The 22,805-nt window shown below is 41.1% G+C and overlaps 1 protein-coding gene and 1 non-coding gene across 8 annotated transcripts in view; both read left to right on the top strand.

Annotated features, from left to right (window-relative positions):
- TMEM200A (transmembrane protein 200A) overlaps positions 1-22,805 on the top strand; it is a 68,792-nt gene that overhangs the window by 9,215 nt on the left and 36,772 nt on the right. Inside the window, exons 2-3 of one of the 7 annotated variants that reach the window (XR_012644797.1) lie at positions 17,177-17,467; positions 21,550-22,772. The exons of 4 other annotated variants lie outside the window; for them this stretch is intronic. The gene's annotated coding sequence lies outside the window, so the exon portion shown is untranslated. Of the gene's footprint in view, positions 1-3,247; positions 3,364-17,176; positions 17,468-21,549; positions 22,773-22,805 lie in introns of those variants that run through there. 2 more of the 7 variants (XR_012644798.1, XR_012644799.1) reach the window with 2 other exon arrangements.
- On the top strand, positions 17,416-17,572 carry LOC142011719 (U1 spliceosomal RNA). The gene has a single exon (XR_012645189.1). It is a non-coding gene; the product is annotated as a U1 spliceosomal RNA (small nuclear RNA).

The following is a 22,805-nucleotide window of genomic DNA, read 5'->3' as shown; positions in this document are numbered from 1 at the left end:
GTGTAGACACGGCCATACTGTATTTGCTTTCAATATACTGTACTCGTGGGAAACAATTAAAATTTGCTTATGGTTAAAATGCCGGTTATTTGAGAGTTCTCAGTAATAGAATGCTGGATATGAAAGAGTTACTGCATTAAGATGTTCTTTAAGGATTCCATGGATATGGCAAATGAGAAGACGCACACCAACTGGAAAGAGACAGAGCACGATCTAGAGAAACACTTGCAGAATAATAGGGACAGAAACCATCTACATCAACATGACATTTCAGAAGCCTGAACAGCACCATACCAAAATAAAATGTGGGGACTGGTGAATGCACGCTGCACTGCGCAAGGATAAAGAGGAGAAACTCCTGCACTCCACTTGCACTCCAAGGTTAAATCCTTTCCTGTGTGGGATCAGTGAGTGAGGCTGTTGAGGAGATCTATTGTGCTTTAGCAGCTTCAGCTACTTTCCTCAGTTCTACAGGGTGTTGTGTATTCTTCCCCTTTATTTACATGGGGCTTAAGTGGTGCATAGGATCTTATACTAGTCCCAAGCACACTGGGTGAAATTCGTGCTAATAGTGCTACAGGTAACTCATTCTATTGCAGCAATATCCATTTCTGCACATGACAAAATTCAATATGTAAAGGTACACACATAGCTCTTTTTCTCAATTGACCTTGGTGGTGATATGATAGCATGATAGCAGAAGTTCACCCCGACATTTGCTATCTATCATTCATTTACAATAAATGGAATCAAGTTGTTGCAACTGCATGTTGTCACAGGATCATCAGTGTCATCAGTGTCTCTTGTTTGAATTGAAACCTCTTGTCTTCGGCTAAGTGCTTTCTTTCCATAAAGGCTTTGGTTTAACTTAAGATACACATCCAGTAAAGGAGATGAGTTATCTTGTAAAAAAGTACTAAAGAGCAACAGGCAGCCTTCAATTGTGCATTGAAAGGAGATACAACTGTCAATGTGAAGGAATTGTTCACACAGCAGTGATCCTGATTTACAGTGTTACGTGTTTACACAGCAGAAGTGTTGGAAGGAATATGATAGGTTTGATGAAAATGATGCAGTTCTGTACATAGAATTTGGTAATAATATAATTCTGTATAGAGGAAAACATTTTTTTTTTCTTGAGTCCTCTTCTGCTCCTCACTATTCTGCCTTGGGAAGGAGATTAATACTTCTCCGTATCTGTGCCCCCACTTGCAGAAGAGTGTGCTAGAAAAGAGCAGAATTAGGTGTTTGCTCCAGCAGATGACAAAAATTCATCCTTTCCTGGAGTTTTCTCTTGGGGAGAAAGTGTAATTTCAGTAAGATTCCCTGATGTAGTGGAGGAGCTAACATTAAATCCAGCAGAATGGAGCTGTAGAAAAAAGCAACAAAATACTTTTTTTGTGGGTGTGGAATATCTCTGTAAACCTCATGAGGCCTTTGCTATGAGTGGTATTTCAGGCTCTATGTGCACATTCCCATTTACTGTATGTTTTATTAATATTATCCATTCTTGGATTCTTAATCCTTTAGTTTGCTGGAAGTGTGACCATTTTCCCCCAGTTGAAAGAAGTAAAAATGAATGAAAGCATTTTTCTAAATTGTTTTTTGAGTTCTGTGGTGAAAAGCTCCCACTGATTTCAGAGGGGTCAGCATTATTTTTACATATGCATTCTGACCAAATAAAATATTTTTTCATGTAACTTATTCATAAATATACAGAAAATAATGGAAGGCATTCTCCATCACAAATGGTGGAAAAATATGAAAGAACAGAAAATTCTACTTTTATGATTTTATTTCTTTTTACTTGTTTTGTAAGGGAAGGGGGATAGAGCGCCTCAAAGCTGCTTCCGTAGAAAGAGGCAATCTGAGACTGAGTGTTTACAATCTGTATGTGCTGTACTGGTGTTTTGTGTTAGCATGCTTGCAAAGTCAGAGGCAGACGTGTATAGAGGAAAACAATATCATAGTGCCACCAATTAATGGACTTACTTTTTTAGCTTTAAGTGGCAAAGGTGTGTTTTTGGTGTTGAAGGTTAAAATGCTGCTGAAAACTTGGGTTGTTGAAGATACACTCATAAATAAAAAATGAAACCAGAATGGGACTTTTAGAACTGTTAAAATGATAGTTGTATGGATTTTTTCCAGAACAGAAGGGGAGTCAGAGAGCCATTTAGCTATTTTATAACCCATGTTTTCAGTCATTTAAATAACTACAAAACAGATTAATTAGAAGGCTTTAAAAAATAAACAGAGCCTTTACACTTCCTTTACGTTTGGTATGATATTGCTTTTGCAAAGATGTGACTTTTTTTTTTTCTTCCCCTCTGTTATGAGCTTGAATATTTCCACATGAATACCTCATCTTGTCTGTAAGTAGTAAACTGCCACCTAATGTTATTACATAAAATTTACCAAATACTCAACTAAAATACATATGGAATGATGCTTGGTCATTTTTCCAATAGCATGTGTTTAAACTTGTCCACTTGAACTGCATCATGGATCTTTTCCATGCCTTATCTAAATATTTCATCTTTCCCAAAAGGGATTACATGCTATAACCTTTGGATGGTATGACCAAAAGTGAATATTGTCAAAAGCGAGATAAATTTTGTAATTATTCTAATTTATCCCCATATTTAAAATTCATGCATGATTTGTCAGGCCTCAAAGACTTACAAGCTGCAGTAAGACCGGGGCTCTCAAACTTTTTACGATCAGGTCCCACTTTTATCAAAACAAATGCACTCAGGCTTCACCTTCTCATCTGCTTGGGTAAATCAGTACTCGTATATTATGGCAATCAATGTAATGCCAAACTACTAAAGCATGTTTACAATAGCAATAACTTTCAATGTTACAAATCAGTAATATGGATGAGCTTGGTTCTGAGCACCTAACCAAGGGGCCAGCAACCGAAAGAGCAAGAATAGGCATTTTTTTTTCTTCTAAACTGGTAAAAAACTCAATTATTTAGGAGCTGTAGGGCATGTGAATATGAGATGGTCCTTAATAAATAACATCAAACCATACTTTTTGTAACCTCTATTTTAAGAACAGTGTGCACACATGTCCCACAATGCACTGCACATATTAAAGTGGGAGTTATCCAACATTTCAAGATCACATATTGTTTACTATTTAGATATGAGTTGTTCATTGTTGGGCTTTTAGATGTTCACTGAAATATCAAAAATAATCAGGAGAGTGTTTGGTTGTTTTTTTTTTAACTTCGCAATTATAGCATCAGTAACCACAAAGAAATTCTTGAAGAGTTGCAGGTGGCTGGAGCCACAGGTTGCAGACCCCCTGAAATCCAGCTGTGGGAAGATTTATTCACACTGATACTGTGGAGGGACCTGCAGGACCCCACTACTTTGAGGTGAATAGGAACTCAAGGGGAAAGGTAGTTAGAGACCTGGAGTTTAGGAGGAAACAGGCTTGTTGGACATCATGAGAGGATATTCAGGGAATAACCAGGACTGAGGGAAGCCCCCCGATATTCCCAGCTTGTCTTCCCCCCCCGTTCTGTGCCCCCTGTCCTTGGGCTGTTCCTTTTTGTTTTCCTGTTAGTAAGATCCTGAGGCTGCTGGTTACATCCACCCTCTTTTTCCAGAGTAGCTCCACTCTGACTGGGCACCTCTGGGGGAAGTATTGGGAGTGGAGAAGAAACCATTTTTCTGCTTTAGCACTAACAAATATTGTGCTTCCCTTGCCTCGGTGAGGTGGCCGAGCGTCTGGCTTTTGACTGGAAAGTCCAGTTGAAAAAGAGATTTCACAGTGTCCGGTCAGATCTACTGACAGAAAACCAAAAGTCCTCTCTGTGGCAGGGGGACGTGCAGAGCTGTCGTCTCATCGATCGTTCCAGTCCCTACTCAGTCAGTGCCATCTGTTACCTGCTTGTGGCAGCTGCAGCTTCCAGTGTGGGCTCCACAGGTGGGTGCCTCCTAATCCTGACTGGTGGGCTGGGGTGGGAGTGGTTTCAAAAGAAGGGGAGAGCAGCAAGCAAGGTATAGAGGGAGAGTGAGGAGCGATTGGTGGGGTCAGGGCAGGCTCTCGGGGGAAGAGGCTGGCAGTTTCCTCCTTTCTTGCTGGAGTGTCTGTTATTTAAACATTATTAAGTTGGCAGCCCTAACCTATGCTGGACAGGAACGCCTCATCTGTTCCTGTCACCCTGAGGGATGCATGAAAAGAGTTTTCAGTAAGAGCTGGAAAAAAAAGCATACAGGAAATAGAACAGAATCTGAGATAGTAATTTGCATTTTGTTATTGTCAAGACTGCATGGAAAGACAAAGCTTCAAGGTCCATCCAGACATATCTAGGCCCTACAGAGGGAAGAAAATAGATGTGACAGGCCCAAGTGAAAACCAAGTATGGACAGCTGTTCTAATTTATTTCCCTTAATAGTTTCTGTAAAAACAAGTTGTGTTTAATTTCTGCATAATGAGGCTTAGAGGAAATTGTGGAAATGTTTTGCTTTTTCAATATTTTCTATTTCTCTAAAACTAAGGCTATAAAAGAATTTAGATTTGTGAAAAATTAAGAACGCCTTTTTACCCTGCAGCTGAAATGAATGAGTTTAAACTGGCATTGTTCTCTTTTAAATTACAGACCTGTTTGTCATGGTGCACATATTTATGGCATTAGATTTTTGTCCTGCATTTGAAGTGTGATTTGTGCTAAGTCACTTAGACACTTTCAGAAATGTTCCTCTCTGACTTTTACTAAGCCTTATTTCAAAATAGTTAATTTCATTTTCAGGTTTGGAGTTTGTAAAATTTAAGAGTGTATGTCTGTAATGTAGTTGTTAGAACTAGGATATTAGAGATTCAAGGTGGGTGAGGCAGTATCTTTTATCAGGCCAACCTGAGGGCAAACAGTGTGTGTGTATTTTAGTGGACACCTGTGTGTTCGCTGGGGTTTTGTGCGGGCAGAGACACAGAATGCCTACTTACCTTTCAGACCACACTGTTTATTTTCATCCTACAATTGTGTCTGCTTTATTTTCACAGGCTTTGTCCCTAGTGGCCTGCATATAATGTGGAATATGACTGCAATCCTGGAGATAGTTCAGTAGTTTCAGACTGCATTTTATTAGAAAAACACGTAACTTGTTTGCTGATCCTGCAAATACTTATCCAGGTCAGGAAAGATGAGAGTGTTTGCAAAGTCAGTGTGAGCTGTATTGTATTCCCTGGAACATACTTTTTAGTCTATTGTTTGGCGTGTTACTGACTCTACAGCTGAAAAAGTGACACAGAGATACGCTGTAATAATTGTGTGGGTATGACATACTGGGAAACAATTCATACCAGAGGGGGACTGTTTCACCCTACCCTGCAAGCTAGGTTGCCTAACAATGCCTTGCCAAAGTATTTTTCACTTGGGATACTCACAGACAGCTTTCTTGCATGCAAGCTGCATCCTGTGAGTCTGCATAACTGCAGTCTGCCAGTTGCAACCCTGGTGCTCACTAGTTTTGGTTATATTGCAGGGTGAGCGCAACGCACTCCCAGTCCCAGATTTCCACTTCCCCCAAAAACTCCCAAACGCGTATGTCCTGTGCTATTCAGCCCTCTCTTGGAGAGTTCAAATATGTCCGTTTTCTCTATTGGGGAGTAATATACCAGTTTATTTTTGTAAATGGAATTACCCAGACACGTCAATTTAAACACACTGGCTAAAGTAATGAAACAAGTTTATCAATTACAAAGAGCAAAATTTTATGTGAATACAAATAATGAAGCATAAAAGACAGAAATGGTTATAAGAAAAATAAAACACTTATTAGTGCCTAACTTAACAAACTATAATAGATTCAAGCAAAGCTTCTCACCACAAAGAATACTGATCAAATTCTTGGGCTGGGAACATCCCTCAAAGTCTACTGACTATTTCCTTTTGTCTTCTCAGGTTCTGAGAATGCTAGGGGGAGGGGAGGGATTGATTGGGATGTTTGTCCTACTTATTTAGAATTTCAGTCCCTTTCTTGAAAAATGTTTCCAGGTGGGAACTAGGTGACAGAGACAGGGTGGAAGGATTGTTTCTTCTGTCTCTTCCCCACCACTCCCATGTTTGAGCTTCCCTTGTTTTCCTTCTCATTTGATTACTCTGTTTACTGCTTATGCAGATAGGGCACACATACACTCCTTTATTCATGACAGGCCTGTTTGACCATTTTGGTACTACAGTGAATTTTAAACATGCACTCTTAATATAATACAGAGAAGTCTTATTAATTTACTTAGGCTGTGTCTACACTTGTAATGTCAACTTTACGTGGTATTGCCTGAAAATTCTTAATTTGCTAGTTGGTATTGTTCTGATAAAGTATGTGGCAGCACTTTAAGGCTGTGTCTACATTTGTATTCCTCTTTTGAAAGAGGCACGCAAATGAGGTAACTCAAAATGCAGATGAGGCACAAACTTGCATATATAACACCTCGTTTGCATATTCTTCCGAAAGAAGAAAACCCGTGTAGACACTGCTCTTTTGAAACTAAATCCCATCTTCGAAAGAATCCTTCTTCCCTTTTTTATGGGAAGAAGGATTCTTTCAAAGATGGAGTTTAGTTTAGAAAGAGCAGTGTCTACACTGGTTTTCTTCTTTTGAAATATGAATATGCAATTGAGGTGTCAGATATGCAAATTCGTACCTTATTTGCATTTTGAGTTACCTAATTTGCATACATCTTTTGAAAGAGGACTGCAAGTGTAGACACAGCCTTAAAGTGCTGCCACATACTTTATCAGAACAATACTAACTAGCAAATTAAGAATTTTCGGTTGATACCTCGTAAAGTTGACTTTGGGCAAAGATTATCATATCACAAAAGTGTTTGGTGGAGTACGCTCCTGTATGCACATCCTAGAGTGGATGTGTGCATGGGGAGCATTACTCAGCCGTGGATTTTAACCCTAAATTAGATCGTCGTTTTTCTTGCACCAGTTGGAGAGTGTGGCTTATTAAATGCAAAAGAATTTCTTCAAAGAGGCATTAAGTGACCATAACTGGGTGTGAGTGGTGTGTCCCATGGCCCGCAGCATAACTTTCTGTTCTTTTGCTTTTATACTGCCCTCCTCACTGTTGCAGCTGAGAGCATTCCAGTAGTACGTCAAGGGGTGTGAGTAGGGAAATACAAACTAACGAACTACAAACCGTCCTAGATAGAGCTTGTGTAAGGAGGGTGCATTATCGGTTGGATAACCATTCCCAGAGAGTAGTTATGATACACAGTCATGATGCAAGAGCATAATGAATGGGGTTTCTCAGGGATCGGTTCTGGGTCTGGATTTGTTCAGTATCTTCAGTAATGATTTAGATAACAGCATAGAGAGTACACTTATAAAGTTTGTGGCTAATACCAATCTGGAAAGGATTGCAAGTGCTTTGAAGGATGGAATTATGGTCTGAGGTAAATATGATATTCAGAGCGAACACCTGCAAAGTACTCCATGTAGGAAGGAGCAGTCACTTGCACATACACAAAATGCGAAATGACTGCCTAGGAGGGAGAACTGGGAAGAGAGATCTGGGGGGGGGAGGTGATAGTGAACCATAAGCTAAATATAAGTCAGCACTATTGCAAAAATGGCAAGTGACCTTCTGGGATGTATTAGCAGGAGTGTTATAAGTGAGAAATGAGAAGTAATTCTTCTGCTCTATTCTGCACTGTTTAAGCCTCAACTGGGGTACTGAGTTCAGTTCAGAGACCTAAGCATCACATTTCAGGAAGGAGATGGACAAATTGGGGAAGAGCAACCAAAATGACTAAAGGTCTTGAAAACATGACCTCGGAGGGAAGATTGAAACTCTGGAAAAGAGAAACCGGAGAGGAGACACTATAATTGTTTCCATGTATTTAAAAGATTTTTACTGGGGGGTAGGGACAATTTTCTCCTATACTTCTAAGGACAAGACAAGAAGAAAGTGTTTAAATTGCAGCACGGGAGGTTTAGATTGGACATTAAGAAAACCTTCCTAACTATCAAGTGGTTAAGCACTGAAATCAGTTGTCTACGGAGGTTGTGAAGTCTCCATCATGGAAGATTTTGAAGAGGAGGTCAGATGACCATCTGACAATCACTGACAGTTCATTCTTGGTCCTGCCATGGGTGTAGTGGACTGGGTGACCTCTTGAAGTTCCTTGCTGCTCTATGATTCTTTGATTAACATCTGTCACATGTGGTTTGTTGTTTGTCATCTCTCCCTGGGGGGAGAATTGCGTGTGCAGTGACATGTTTTGGGTTTTTAATATTTATTTAAAGATGTATATATTGCTGTGTGCTTGTTACAGAAAGCAAGGTGAAAGAAACATGTACGCGGAGCAGAAGATCGGTAAGATTTCGGATGATCTTAGTTTACAAGACTGCTCCCTGATAAAGCATATGTGTCTTGCAGAATTCATGGTTGAAGGTTCTAGAGGTTCCATTGTTTCTGAAGAATGGGATTCTTCACCCTATTCTTCATCCATGAGCTTTGAATGATCTATGGGATATGCTAGGTACAGGTTCTTGAGCACCTCGAAGAGTCAAATTCAAGGCCTCTGTCCTTTCATATTCATGGGAAACCCAGGTAGATTATGGAGGATAGATTTGAACCATTATTCTTAGCATGATGCCCAAGTAGTCAGGGGCCTTTTGAAAGGACCCCCTGGACTTCGAAAGCCTCTTCTTCCCAAAACCAAATTATGCTACTGAGGCACTGCATATTCATGGCAGCGCCTCATTAGCATCTGCCCAAGTGGCTCATTAGCATCCCCTTCCAAAAGGTGGGAGCTAGTGCACCCACGGCCTTAGTGTCATTATAAGGAGTCTTTTCACAGTGGTCAACCATTCAGACTGCTTTTTTCCTGTTCTGGATAGTTTGTAGTGTTAAACTATTTAAAATAGTAAGTTTGCAATGTATCTGAGGTAACGGTAATGCAGATTTCAAATCCATATTCCATGTACTACAGTACTTTGGCATTCTGTATTCAAAGCATAAACAGTCTTGAAGTAAAGTCACAGATTGGGAGCCTGAGTTGTATTTCTGGCTCTGTCACAGCTTTCTTGTGTAACTTTGGAAATCTCTTTATGCCTTAGTTTCCCTAGCTGCAAAAAAAGGGATAATACTACCAGCTTCACCTGACATTTTTTAATTCAATATTTCATGCCTTTTTTAAAATATATGTTCTACTCAACCAGAAGTTATTGTCTCAATGCAGGAATTATTGATGGAATTCCGTTGTCTGTGTTATACACTAGATCAGACTAATAAGTGGTTCCTTCTAGCCTTAAGAAATAAGAATGTTTTTTACTGGTCAGTCATATGTTTCCTGCTTAAACTTATGCTGTTCTTTAGAGGGATTTAACTTCCATCCAGACTATTACATTACACATTTTAAAGCAAGCTCATTATTTAGATGATCATGATGGCCTAAAGGTTTATTTTGAGCAAGTATTGCCAGCTGTATTGATAAACAAATAAGTTGCAGCCAAAAACAGAAAGCAGTTCTCCAATATGCAGTTCCCTAAATAGAATGAAGATTGCCCATGCTCAATTTAGTGAATGGCATGCAATAAATTTCACCAAATAGACGCTAAGGCTGGTTTAAATTAAGGTGGTAACACAGTTCTGAAGATACATTATACTTTCAAGTGCAACATTCATTTAAAATTTAAAATCTTTTGAAGACGTATGCCAAAGATAGTATTAACAGAGAGCTTTGAAACAATTCACAATCCTATAAGGTGCAATAAGGAAGACAGAATTGCTACATACATTCCCTATAGAGAGTTTTGCATTACATCCATTGGTAAAATTTTTCATGGCTCACACTGATTTCATATTCTGTATGTTTATTAGTATGACCTCTATTACTACTGTCTTAGTGCTTCTCAAATACTTAAAAATAGAAAAGTCTTCCTTGCTTTACAGTCTATAGGAAAAATAGTATGAGTAGATTTTGCAAAAATGAATGTGCGTGGGGCAAGAATTTGTAAACCTCATTGAGAGAGAACGTAGTCAGTGATGAGGTGTGCATTTAGTTCTGAATGTAATTGTCATTCTTCTGTCATCTGGTAGTGAATTCCATAGTCTAAGTTCACCATCTGTGAAAATTGTGGCTCGTCCTCATAAGTATACTGCTGTTAGTTGACAGTTTTGTGGTTTCTGTGCAACAAAGCGGTCCCAGGAGGTCATGGTTGAGTCTCTCCTCAGATCTCTATGGACGTGTGATAATGTGGGAAGACTATTGTGCCATGTGGGTGGGACTCTTGCAACGAGAATGCTAGAGGTGGAGGGATGGTCTTTAGCAACTGTCTGGGTTCTGTGTGTTCTTGTGTGAAGCCTAAATCTTCAGGTTATTGCATAATTTCAACAAAATTTGTCACAGCACAGTTGATAGTCCCTGACTTATGAATGGGTTACATTCCAAACACCTGGTCGTAACTCGATTTGGTCAGAAGTCGGAAATACCCGAATACTGTAATCCCTCGAGGTACACAACTTTTGCGTACCTTGAATTTCGCGTAAGTCAGGGATGGCTTGGGTTGGGGCCCTGGGAGGGAGCACGGGGGTTAAACCTGGGGTGGGTTAGGGCAGCAGGGGTGGTGGGAAGGTGCAGCTGAACCGGGGCATACAGCAGGTTGGACCCAGGCAGCAGGGGGTTGGGGCAGGGGTTGAGCCTGGCCAGGGGGTTGGAGCTGGGGCTGTGGGGGTAGTGAGCTGGGGCACGTCGGGGGAGGGTGTGGGGGTGAGCTGGAGATTGGTTGTAAGTACGAATGGTCGTAAGTCAATGTGTTCGTAAGTTGGGGACTGCTGTAATACAGGCAGACTGCTTCTTAACACTCTTCTCAGGGTGGGCCAGAATACTCTTTTCTGTGGCTGTACTTAACAAGCACCATCTAGCCCCATGTAAACAGATGCTCTGAAGGATAGTTTCGTAAGGTTCAGTGCACTCTTGACTGGTAGGTTTTATGTTTTAGTATTTGAGCTTCTAACTTTGATTTGGACATCTGATCTTCCTCCCCACAAGAGGAAGAATTCCCTATGGAGGTGGGGTGTGTGTGTGTGCGCGCGCACAGCTGTGGTAGTATCTGTGGAATTTTCTTTGGAAGAGCTCTGCAGCAGGGAGGTCTGGTTGAGCCTAAATGCTGTTGTAAAATGAACTTCAGATGCCAGTGCATTCCCCTGCTGCCCGTGACTGTAAGGCTGGTTCTGCCCCAAGGTGTAAGCAGGCTGAAGTGCCCAATGGAACAGAGCTGTGGACTTCAGCATGAAAAGGAAAGACTACTTAGTTGATTAGAGATGTTCAGAATCAAATCTTCTGTGCAAATTTTGTGCCCTAATGTGGTAACATAGTATATACTTAATGTACATGATGACACTCTATAAATAATAAAGCCACAATTCCTAGATGTGCATTTAAATGTATATACCATATTTTAAGTTATGAATCGATCAACATTTTTATCCATGTCTGCAAAATAATTACCACCCTATTGTCTCCTTTACTCACAATAAATTGTACCTTACTTGAGGTGAGCAATTCTGTTGAAATCCTTGGGATGAATGAGAAATAACATGAGGAACGTACTCTCAGTCTTTGTAAGAGGGCGGAACTGTGTTCTAAAAACCTGTCTGGTATTTTTACATTAGATGCCTCTGGTAACAATAGGTCTGTTTATGGATGAGGTCATATTCAGTGTGAATAAGGTATCCGAATTTAGCCCTAAATGGCAAAGTCTAGCTGACATTAAAGAATAATTGAAGCTATTTGATGAAGAACAATAAAATTGTTCCAGGTAAGGGAGATGATACATCAGTTTCTCTCACTTATGACTGTTGTGTTCTTTTAATGATAGATTCACACCTCAGCTTTTTATACTGAAAATAACATATATAGTTTCTTATTTGTTCAATTATTTTCCCCTACTCTTAGCAGATGTTGAGACATACATAGCCTGTAATGAAGTGGTGGATTTTATGCCAAGTGGGCTGCAGATGTTCTAGATTTGAATTAATTTTCAAATGTTGATAAACAACATTCTAAGGTTTGGAACACTTTTGTCTAAGTGGTTTTCCATTCTGCTTTCATGATCGCTTATCTTGAATTTTTAGAAGATAATGAGAATAATAAATCATTTATAATGTCTTTATCATCAACACAGATGGATCTGATTTATATGTCAGAAACACTAACCTTTGTGCAGAACAAAAGCTACATAATTAAAAAAGCATGAGATATAAACAGTCAATAAATCTTTCCTATTGCAGAAAACATTAAAACATATTTTCATCATATCCTTGTAATTGTATGGAAGACCTAGTCAGGGGCTGGAGTATGGTGCTTTAACTGAGCTGGAATTATCATGAAGAATACGTGTTTCAGTTCAGGCCTTTAATCTCCTGTATTTGCATCATGGAAAAAAATTTAAGCAGAAGAGCACTTAAGCATGTGTTTAAAGTTAAATGTATGTTTTACTCTGTGTATTTCGGTGAATTCCAAGACTGTTCGGTTTTAAATACTTAATACACCATTATTGCTATAAACAAGGATTATGCCACATGTCAGTGAAGAAACAAGAAGTAAACAGAAGCACAGAAGTAGGATATAAACCAAAACTGCAGCGTTGCCCATTTGGAATCCATGTGAGATTTGGTATTAACTTCAATGAAAGTCAGGTGAAGCCCTAGGAAAATATGGCTCTCTGATAGATCATGACTGAGAGATTTGGCATTAAAAGTACAAGCACTTAATGTTTCACACAGCCTATGAGCAACAACTCCAACATCTCTAGGCAGCTGTGAATAAAAGCAAAGTAATTATAAAGAATAATGCTTATTTGCTGGAATTTGTCTCTTTCCAAAAAAGGATTTTGCATAAGGTACAGTGTATTTAAAAAGTAGTTCTTTTGACTTCCTCTGATCTATCTAATGGGGGGGTATTTGCCAGATAAATAGCAAGGTGCAGCGGTGCCTCCACCTTTCACCTAGCCCCACCCATTTTTAGAAATTTGAGTTTGACCTTCACCTTTTGACCCTGAATTTGACCTTTGTTTTGTCTTTTTTGGCAGCACAACAGACCAGTGTTGCACCATGCAATTATCTTAAACACCACTTGGAAGAGGAAGGCATTTTATGTTTCCATTGGAAATTTTATGACTGGATATTAGAACCAGTACAATGAATTCCAAAATGCAACGCATTCAGTCTAAGATTTGTTATTTAAGGGAACAACATTTATGAAAAGTCTATTCAAATGTGCTGAGTTTCATGCTCTGTGCCACCCAGTCTCCCTGACAACTTTTGCACTTTAACAATCATGTTTTTCTCTCTTTCAAAAAAAAAATGTTTTATGCTCTTCTGTTGTTGTGTGGTAGAATGTACAAATTAGCTATGGCTACCTTATAACACAAAAAATAATAAAGATGGTCATGCCGGAAGGATTGTGAAGTATACAAAGTCAACAAAATGAAGAAAGAGGTAGAAATCTATCTATTCCAATGCTGCTCAGTTATGGAAATGTTAAATATTACTTGCAATAATAGTAGGTAAAATATGTTTGTTAAAATGTGATTCTCTTTTGAAATCAGTGGCATAGTCAATGTAGAAAAAAGAATTTATTGATTTTTGAAAGGTTGATACTCATTTGGGCCTCGATCCTGCATCTGGGTTCACAGTAGCAAAGCCCAGTTTAGGGTTAGAGACTCAAGGCTTGTCTACATGAACATTTAATTTGTGATGAGGTGGGGTGTAACTTTTAACTAGTCTGTTAGGTATTAACTTGCCATTTGGACTTGTAAATACATGTTAACTAGTTCCTAGTGTGCTTGATCTACCCTACTTTGAAACAGGAGATGATCGAAGTTCAGGAAGGGGCTATAAGTATATCAAGAGGATCCATATAGACTCTTACTGTGTGGCAGGCAAGTTGCATACCCTGGCCTGCCACACACTGAATGTTCATGTAGACAAACCTTCAGTCCTGCAGGGTGAAGTGGGATTACTGACACTATAAAGTTCAACGTGTTCTCAAATTCTGTGTTGAAGTTGGACCAGAGTGCTCCAATGAGGTCAGTGGCAGTTTTACTGCAAGCTTGACTGAATGTGGCTGTGATTCTGGAAAGCAGCATAATATTATGCTTTCTTTTTATAGTAGTTGAGAAATTTTGTGCAGCTCTCTGCTTGTATAATTGGCAAATATGTAAGTCAGTTGCCAACCTAAAGTTTAAGGACAACACACCTTTCCAGAACCAGTGGCAGGAGTGCGGAATGGAACTGCACAAAACCTAGCAGCTGTGGCCAGGAGACGTTGGAAGGAGTTTGGAGGCGTCTGCGGATAGCTGAGGGGATAAATGTGGGCTTTGGGGAAGGTTGAATGGTTGGCCATTTCAAGGGAAGAGGGAGGAAACTAGAGTCTTCCTGGCCTCTCACCTCTCTCCTTGGCTCTGTTTGTGCAGTCCCACTGGATGGGTGGTGTCTCAGCTAGGCTGCAGGAAGGTGCAGCAGGGCTGCCTGACAAGCATATGCTTAAATACTACCCAGAATAGGGATGCTTTCCCAAATGGGGCTCTTTTTGGGATAGTGAATTCAGAGTTTATATGAAAAAAAAATAGCAACAAAAAAGAAGTACAAGTTGAACCTCTCTAATCCGGCATGCTCTAGTCTAGCTACATCCAACATCCAGCATGATTTTAGTTAGCCAGATGTCCACTTATCGTGGGTGTGGCCACGAATCCCATGGTTCCATAAAGTTTGTTCACAGCCACCAGTCCTGGTTCTCAGTGTTCTGTGCTGTTATTTAGCTCTAATTTACCCCTAAATGTCTTCTACGAGCCCAGTAAGCAGTGGAAGTGTTGGTAATGCTACTGACAATACTGACCTCCCAGGGTTTGACAAATTCTTTCATTCGGCACCGGTCAGGTCCTTAAGGTGCTGAACTAGATAGATTCAACCAGTGTTTATAAAGGGGTCACTCTTTTGTGAGTTTCCTTTTTAATAAATAGAGCTTCCTTACTTAAAACTATTGAACTGTAGTTAATTGTTTAAAACTCTACTTTCTGTCAGAACCAGCAGGCAGAAATGTTCCAAAATTTTGGCGACCCAGAGTAGCTTTATGGTGAGGGAGCACTATATTTAAAATTGCAGTCAAGGAAAATTCTGGTCAGTCTCATGATGACATAAAAATGCTCCGTTCTTCTAATACATCTGCTGTGTTTTTGAGCAGCAACTTCCCAGCTGTTGGCAAGTTTATCAGATGTTTGATCGCAAAGGCAAGAATCTGAAAAACCTTAAGGGGGTCCGTCTGGTCTGAGACAGCTCATGCCATAAGCATTTGAGAAGTGAAATGATTTCCATTCTATGAAACGTATAGTATTTGTGAAATTCCAGCTCAGTTTCCACTGAACAGTTAATGCTTGCTTTTAATCATTTAAGTGTCTTTCATCTTCCAAAGGTTTTTTCCCTTCTGTAAATGGTGTCACTTATAATGTGAGTCATTCTGTACATGCAATATTTGGGTTAAAGAAAAGCATTTAAATGCAAAACATTTCATTGCTTCTTGATACTGACAATTATATGGAAAGAGACGTGCTCTCAGCTTGCTGCATAGATAGATGTTCATTTGTCATCTCTTTTGTATAATTCCTGACAAAAATCTATAGTAAAATGGAGTTAAGTTTTTGTGTAACTCAGAGACACATACGTTACACGGCTGTAATTATCCCAAAATCAAGCATTATAAATTCAGGAAATATAGAATTATGCTTACGCTTATTGTAAAATGTTTGGATTTCTTGTAAGAAATGCTCAACAAAGGCACGATGGTTGAATCCTCTGCACATGGGCCCCGCTTCAGTTTCACTCTTTCCAAGCCCCAAGTAACCCCACTTAAGACTTCCAAGTATATATAGCCTTTACACAGGGTTAATGTTACAGAAAACCAAAAACCAGCCCTGTGCATGTAAATCATAACAGAGAGGACCCACAACTGTAATACAGAATTCCTCAGCATAGTACAAAGAGTACATTCAGTCTTTCAAGGTCCAGATAGTCATCAGCATATCAAATACACCACCATGCTGAGGGTCTCTGGTATACAGTGCGATTGCATCTCAGCACACCTTACCTCCTGGCTATACCTCTGGCATCTTTCACTATGCCTCACATCAGCCTCACTAGCTGGCATGCTTCCCTGTTTTTGTTGTCACTTATGGTTCTAATACTCACCTGGAGGTGTCAGGGGCTCACCCCTTCATTGTTCTCCAGCCGTCTGGCTCAGATAGCCAGCAGCCATCTCCATTAGCTGCCCTCAACCCTCTTCTGCAATGGCTCTCTGGCTTGGGGAAGGGGAAGGTGGTTGCTGCAACTGTATCCAGCTGTTGGAAGCCTGCTCTGGCTCCAGGGTTTACTAGAGAACTGTCTCACTAGTCTCTCTATCAGAAGCATTACCTCTTCTGCCCCTGGTCATAGCCGCCTTAATCCCCCGCAGGCTCTCAATCCAGCTCTGCCTGTCTCCTGCATGCTCTCTGTTCTCTTTCTGGATTCTGCATCTTCCCTTGCTGTTTACATTTTATAACTCTGGAGGGCAGCTGCATGGCATCCCCCTCATGACGTGTCCCATTACAGGAGGATAGGGATGTGTGTTTCGGGGGGGGGGGGTGTCTACATCCATGCATAGTGGGACATTGCTTACTCTTCTTCCCCTTACTCCCATGGTCAGGGTGCGAGAGGAAAGAACACAACTTGATTCCTTTACTCCTCTTCTGCCTTCCCTCACCAGCTGGGAATGAAAGGAATGCATGCAAGCTGTGTACTTTCCCCTCACGCCCTGATGGGAAGAGGAAGAAGATCAAGTAGCATTCTGGTTTGCAACGCTGCAGGCCCCTAGTCCCTCTCTCTCCATCCCTGCCGCCCGCCTGCCTTCCCTCCTGAAATGGTGCCTTTGTACCAAACTCGGAAGCATTGACATTGGAACAAGAGATAAGGTGCTAGCTATCCTGTGACAACACCCAAATATCCTTAACTTTGCTCTGTAGTTACACCATGCCAGAATTTTAATTGGCATTTTATTGTTTGTGGATTTAATTACATTGATTTTTTTAAAGACAATATTTTGTTTATATTTTTTCCTTTCATAGTGTGACTTCAACAGTATTCAGGGGATACATTTGTTGTTTTTTTTGCAGATATCTCAAAAAATGGCTAAACTCGAGAGCTGCACATCACATTGGATAATCGACTGGAGAATAGTTACACCATAATTTAGAAAAAACCTACTAGAATAAATTATCACCAATTTATTCTTGCAAACAACAAAAATTCTCTCAAATGTTGTTGCCTTCAACATTGGAGTTCTGCAACTTTAGTGCAATAGATTTTGCGTGTACATAGCGGTAATGTTTAAAACCAATGAAGTTCCACGAATACACTTACCTGGCAGAGGAGATATCACAATCCTGAAGTTGTTTTCTTGCAAGGTCAGGCTCATTTGGCAGGTGTGCTGATGTCTGCGATTCCCCAAATGTAGGAAACCAGACTGCATAATTTGTGGTCGTGGGGGACTGTGTTTGTGCTTTTCCCAGGGGCAGGGAGAAGGGAGAGGGGACTCTGTGAGTGAAATCCTCTCCCACTAAGTTCAGTGGAAGTTTTCCCATTGATTTCCATGGTGTCAGGACTTCATCCAGTATTGCTATACAGTAGTTAGAACAATTCTTGCATGGTATTTCCTTTTTTGACTTTTAAACGAGTTAAATTAAATTTAAAAACCCACATTCAGTATTAAGGTTGCAAATTTGAGTAAAGAGATGCTGTTTAGCAGTAAATTTTACAAAGATTTTCTGATACAAGGCAGTTAATTTCATGAAGAGAGAGAAGGACTATCATATTCATTTTGAACCTCTTTGTTTATGGAGTCAATTAGGTTTAAAAGTTGATACATTATTTTCTACACTGAAGGAAGACTCCCCAGACAAAAATAAATGTAATCAGTCAGTGCTTTATTAAGTAAAAATTAATCAGTTGGAGCCAAAAATACTCTGTCAAGATTTCAATAGGAAGATATTTGTCTTCATTTGACTGGCTATTAGCAAACAAAATAAGTAGATTTGCTATTGATATATTGCAGATATTCTTGTAAGTACATGACACTTGAATTATAAGAATATATTCAATAAGCTCTTCAGATATATAAAATATAATTTTGTGATCAAGCATTACAGTAAGCTCTGAGGACACGAATCCAGAGTACATGACCCCGCTGTTATGTGGCTGACCCCCAATTCATATGCTAACCCTCACTTTACATGAGGGCTTTGGGAAGGTAGGGGGAAGGCTTTTGGCTTGCCTAGCTGCATTCCCCTTTGGGCAGCCAGGTGGGCTAAAACCCCCTTCCCCCTGCTTTCCAGAGTGGCGCCCCTTGACAGCCGTGCCAGTTCACCACTGTTTAAACCCCTGTCCAGCTCAGCCCCCCACCCCCGACTTCCCTGTCCCTGTGGCCCCAGCTCACCCCCCCCCGTATGCCCCAGCTCACTTCTCCCAGCATGGGGCTCCAGCCACATGCCTGGGGCTCCCCTGCACCCCCTGTGCACCTGGCTCCAACCCCCATGTGCCCAACCCCCTCCCACACACCTGGGTCTTGTCCTCCCCGCACCAGGCTCCAACCCCTGCGGATGCGGACCCAGACCCAACCCGTGTGGCCCCAGCTCACCCCCACCCCCATGTGGGTGGCTCAGCATGCACAGGGCTCCAGCCTGCTCCCTGCTCAAGCAGCCCTCCTCGGTGCACCCCTGTTCAACCCCTCACCTCCCTGGCTTAAACTCCTGGCCCCCACGGCCCCAGCTCACCCCCCCCCATGCATGGGGCTCCTGTCTTCAACCCGTGCCTGGGGCTCTGGCTCCCAGCCCCCAGCAGGGCTCCAACCCCCCTCCATCAACCACCCCACACCTGTGCACCCCCTGTTCAACCCGTCCACCCAGCTCAACCCCTCCCTCCTGTGGCCTCAGCTGACCCCTCACCAGTGCACTTGGGGCTCAGGCTGTCAGCCGCCACAGGTGTGCACAGGGGCTCTAACTCTCCTGCCAGCTCAACCCACCCCTGCCCCAGTTCACCCCGTTCAGTTCGCCCTCTGCCTGGCTCAACCTGGTTCCCAGCTCACCCACCTCCCCAGCACGCACTGGGCTGTCAGCTGCCAGCATGCACAGGGGTCCAGCTGTTGGACACTGCAGGCACGTGAGGCTCTACACCCCCCACCCCCACAGCTTACTCCCCACCCCAGTTCACCCTGTTCAACCCCCACAGTCCCCCACGGCCCCAGCTCACACTCCCCGGCATGTGGTGCTCCAGCTTCAGCCTGTGCTCAGGGGTCCAGCTCCAACCTCCCTACCCACCAAACCCCGGCCGGGCTCAACCTCCACCCCAGCCCCCTGCAAGCCCCAGCTTAACTGCACCCTTCCACCTTCCCTGCCGCCCTAACCCTCTCCAGGCTTGCTCCCCTCTGCCACCTCCCAGGGCCCCAACCCATCCTCCCCGGCTTGTGTGAAATTCAAGGTATGCGAGGGTTGCATGGAACACAGCCCTCGCGTAGCTTGAGGGATTATTGTATTTTATTTCTATTTTAACCGAGCATACCTGAACTCAGGCAAGAAAGCACCTGAACATGCGTTTAGAATTATGAACCTGCTTTGGTCCCGTTGACTTCAAGTTTAGTTTGAGGTGAAGAGTATATCTGTTTGAGGTGCAGTACAGAATCTCACCCCAGATTCTCAGCATGATTCCATTGAAATCATTGTCAAAATCATTGGTGATTTAGAAGATTTGGCAGAATGGCTAACATGAAGAAAAACAGTGCTACGTATGTTTTCTGATAAGTTGATTTACGGACTCTTGAGGGGGAATTGAATCAATTTTAAAGTATTTCAGTAGATAATATCAGATGATTTCTGAATATTTCCTGAACTGGCAGGAAACAAACATAAGTTACTCGTTTAAAATTTTTCAGAATTTAAAGACCTGATTTCATACTGCTTGCATGTTACATTGCTGTTGGAGCCATCAAAAAGTGAATGGAAAAACTCTAACAAGTCCAAATATTAACAGGAAAAAGCCTCTTTGCAAAGGTGTAAATTTCTGTACTAGTTAGAATACAACAGAGGATCAGGAGCCTACCTGGTGCCTACCCCATTAAGTGTACAATCTGTGGTCTAGATCTTCAGCTGGTGTTTACTGAGCCTTGGTTTGCACTAGGCAGATTGATTGATTGTAGAAAAGCAATTCTAGCTATGGCATTTGAGTAGATAGAACTGACTTCTCTGCAATCGACTTAACCTGGTCATCTTCACAGGGGGAGGTCGATGAGAGAAACTCTGCTGTCAACCTCCCTTATTCCTTTTGATATTGAGTACAGCGGTCAACTGCCAAATGTTTGATTTTGCACATCTGAGCTAGGCGTACGAAATCAAATTCCGTAAGATCGACCCTGACTGGGTCGACCTTCTGCATAGTCTAGCCATAATGTGCGATTCAGTCCTCCTGGCACTGCATCAGATGAAGGATATAAGAAAAATAAAAAATTTAGAGGGAGCTACAAAAATTATTGGGAGAAAAATGTTCTTACAATAAAAAAGATTGAAATGGACTGGAGCATAAGCTTTCGTGGGCGGGTAGTCTATAAGGTGCCACAGGACTTCTTGTTGTTTTTGCAGTTACAGACTAACATGGCTACTCCTCTGATACTTGAAATGGATTTAACCTGAGAAAAGGGACTAGTAGGAGAAGCCCAGGTAATGGTGTTTACAATTGTGAGTGGTAAAGGGAAGGTGAGCTGCGCACTTCTATTCAGCCCCTCACACCGCAAGAAGGGGGCAAGCATTGAAAAGAAGAAACTCTAAAATTGTTCAGAGGAAATTACTGTCGCACTGCAACCATATGTACAAGAAGTCAATAACTTTGCATAATTCACTTGGGGACTGGCTTATTGTATGGCTAATGAAAATATACAATTATAATAGTGAAAAATTAAAAAAAAAACAAACTACGAATTCTGGCGAAGATATAGACACTTACGCAGAAAACTCTCCATGTCTGCAGCTTATTCCATAACTGTCTACACAGGGTTTCTTGTACCTTTGTCTGAAGTATTTAGTAGCGGAAAGAGAGAAGATTTACGGATTAGGTGGACCACTGTTTCAGTCCAGCAAGGCAATACCCATGTTCCTATGACTACAGTTTGGGAACACAGTTAAGGCACTTTCCACATTATAGTGTTGTTTAGTAGATGAGGGGCCATGTGTTTTGTAGCGAGATTTCGAAACACTGGTTGATTTGTTAAATAGTAAGGCCTTTATACTGTGCCTCCATGATATTGCAGTTATGGGACTAACAGCCAGTGTTTACATGCCATAGAATAAGCAATTGCATATGTTCTGTAATTATGGGATCAAAGGACTTTCATGGTTTTCTAAAGGCATCTGCATATTTTCTGCCTTGCTAAAAATTTGATCTGGAGTTTGTGTGTAGTTTTCAGTGTCTAAAAGAACCACATTGCGTGTTTATTTTCTATTAGATATTTCCCCTGCTCCCAGTTATCAAAAATGCTGGCCTTAAAGAGCTTAAGAAAGAACAATTGAAATGAAAGTGAGAGATAGATAAGGCAAAATGAAAAAAGCATCAAATCCAGACAACCCAGAAACAGGAGGAGGAAAAGAAAGAATTCCTTGCCTGCAAAGACTTTTTAAAACAGGCAAGATCCCAGGTATTTAGAAACCTTAAAACCTACAATCTGGTCTGAAAGAGAGAGTCTGTGCCTGCAACAGTTATCTGAGCTCCTTTGGAACAGAGATTACCTTCAGGTGAGTCTTTTACAGCAGGAGTGCGCGAAGTGTGGGGTGTGGTAAAGGGACAGCTTCTGGGTCTCTGGCTCATCCATCTCGTTAAAAATGTTGAGGTATATTACTGTGTTTATGTATGTGTGTTCACATTTATATGCCGATAATAAAGTTTTGACATTCTACAGACTTCTTTTCTTACACATGCTGAAAAAGGGGTCTAACAAGCAAAGATTGCTCACCCTGGTTTTACAGTATGGCGCTCTTGTCTGATCCCAACAGGTAATGATGCTTATTGGCTAACTTCAGTAGGACAGCCTTTGTGAGAAACAATGAGTAGAAAGTCATTGAGTGTACAGCTCTGATCCAGAGGAGCACTATTTGCCCCATAGAAACAACCATACACCGGTTTGCAGTACTAGGCCTTTAGTCTGTCACATCCTGGTAAAATCTTAAGATAAATTTCTCACATTTCCTTACAAACGTAAATAGCACCATGGAAAGCTCTTGCTGAAGATGTTTATAATATGGGAGCCATAGTATGGGAGCCAAAATTCAGGGTGCAGGAAAACAAGAGAAGGGAGAATGGAATAACTTGTAACTTATATTTTTGCATTTTTAATTTTTACCTATTAATAGTTTAAAAATCACACTGAAATATTTTAGCTACTGTTGCTAAAAGTAACACCTTCAGTTACTGAGGCTGATATTAGATAAATTTTTCACGTTCCATTCCCCCAACCCCAATGTATTTTTGCATTTTTCAGCATTTTGTTTAGCACCAGTTTAATTTATGATTTTTTTTTTAAACAGACCTTATCTCCACATATGCTGTACATTGTTGGAGTTCACTGTATAAAGAGCCATAAAGAAGACACAATTCCTACATTAGAAGTGAAGAACAAGGAATAAGGGGCTGGGCCATGTGACTTAGTCTTCCTTTCTTATGCATAAAGTTGGCATCATTTGTTTCTGTCTGTCTGTGTCTATTATT

The sequence above is a fragment of the Carettochelys insculpta genome, chromosome 3 (genome assembly GCF_033958435.1).
Source record: "Carettochelys insculpta isolate YL-2023 chromosome 3, ASM3395843v1, whole genome shotgun sequence".
NCBI classification, from domain to species: domain Eukaryota; kingdom Metazoa; phylum Chordata; order Testudines; family Carettochelyidae; genus Carettochelys; species Carettochelys insculpta.
This window is presented reverse-complemented; position numbering and strand designations above follow the sequence as displayed.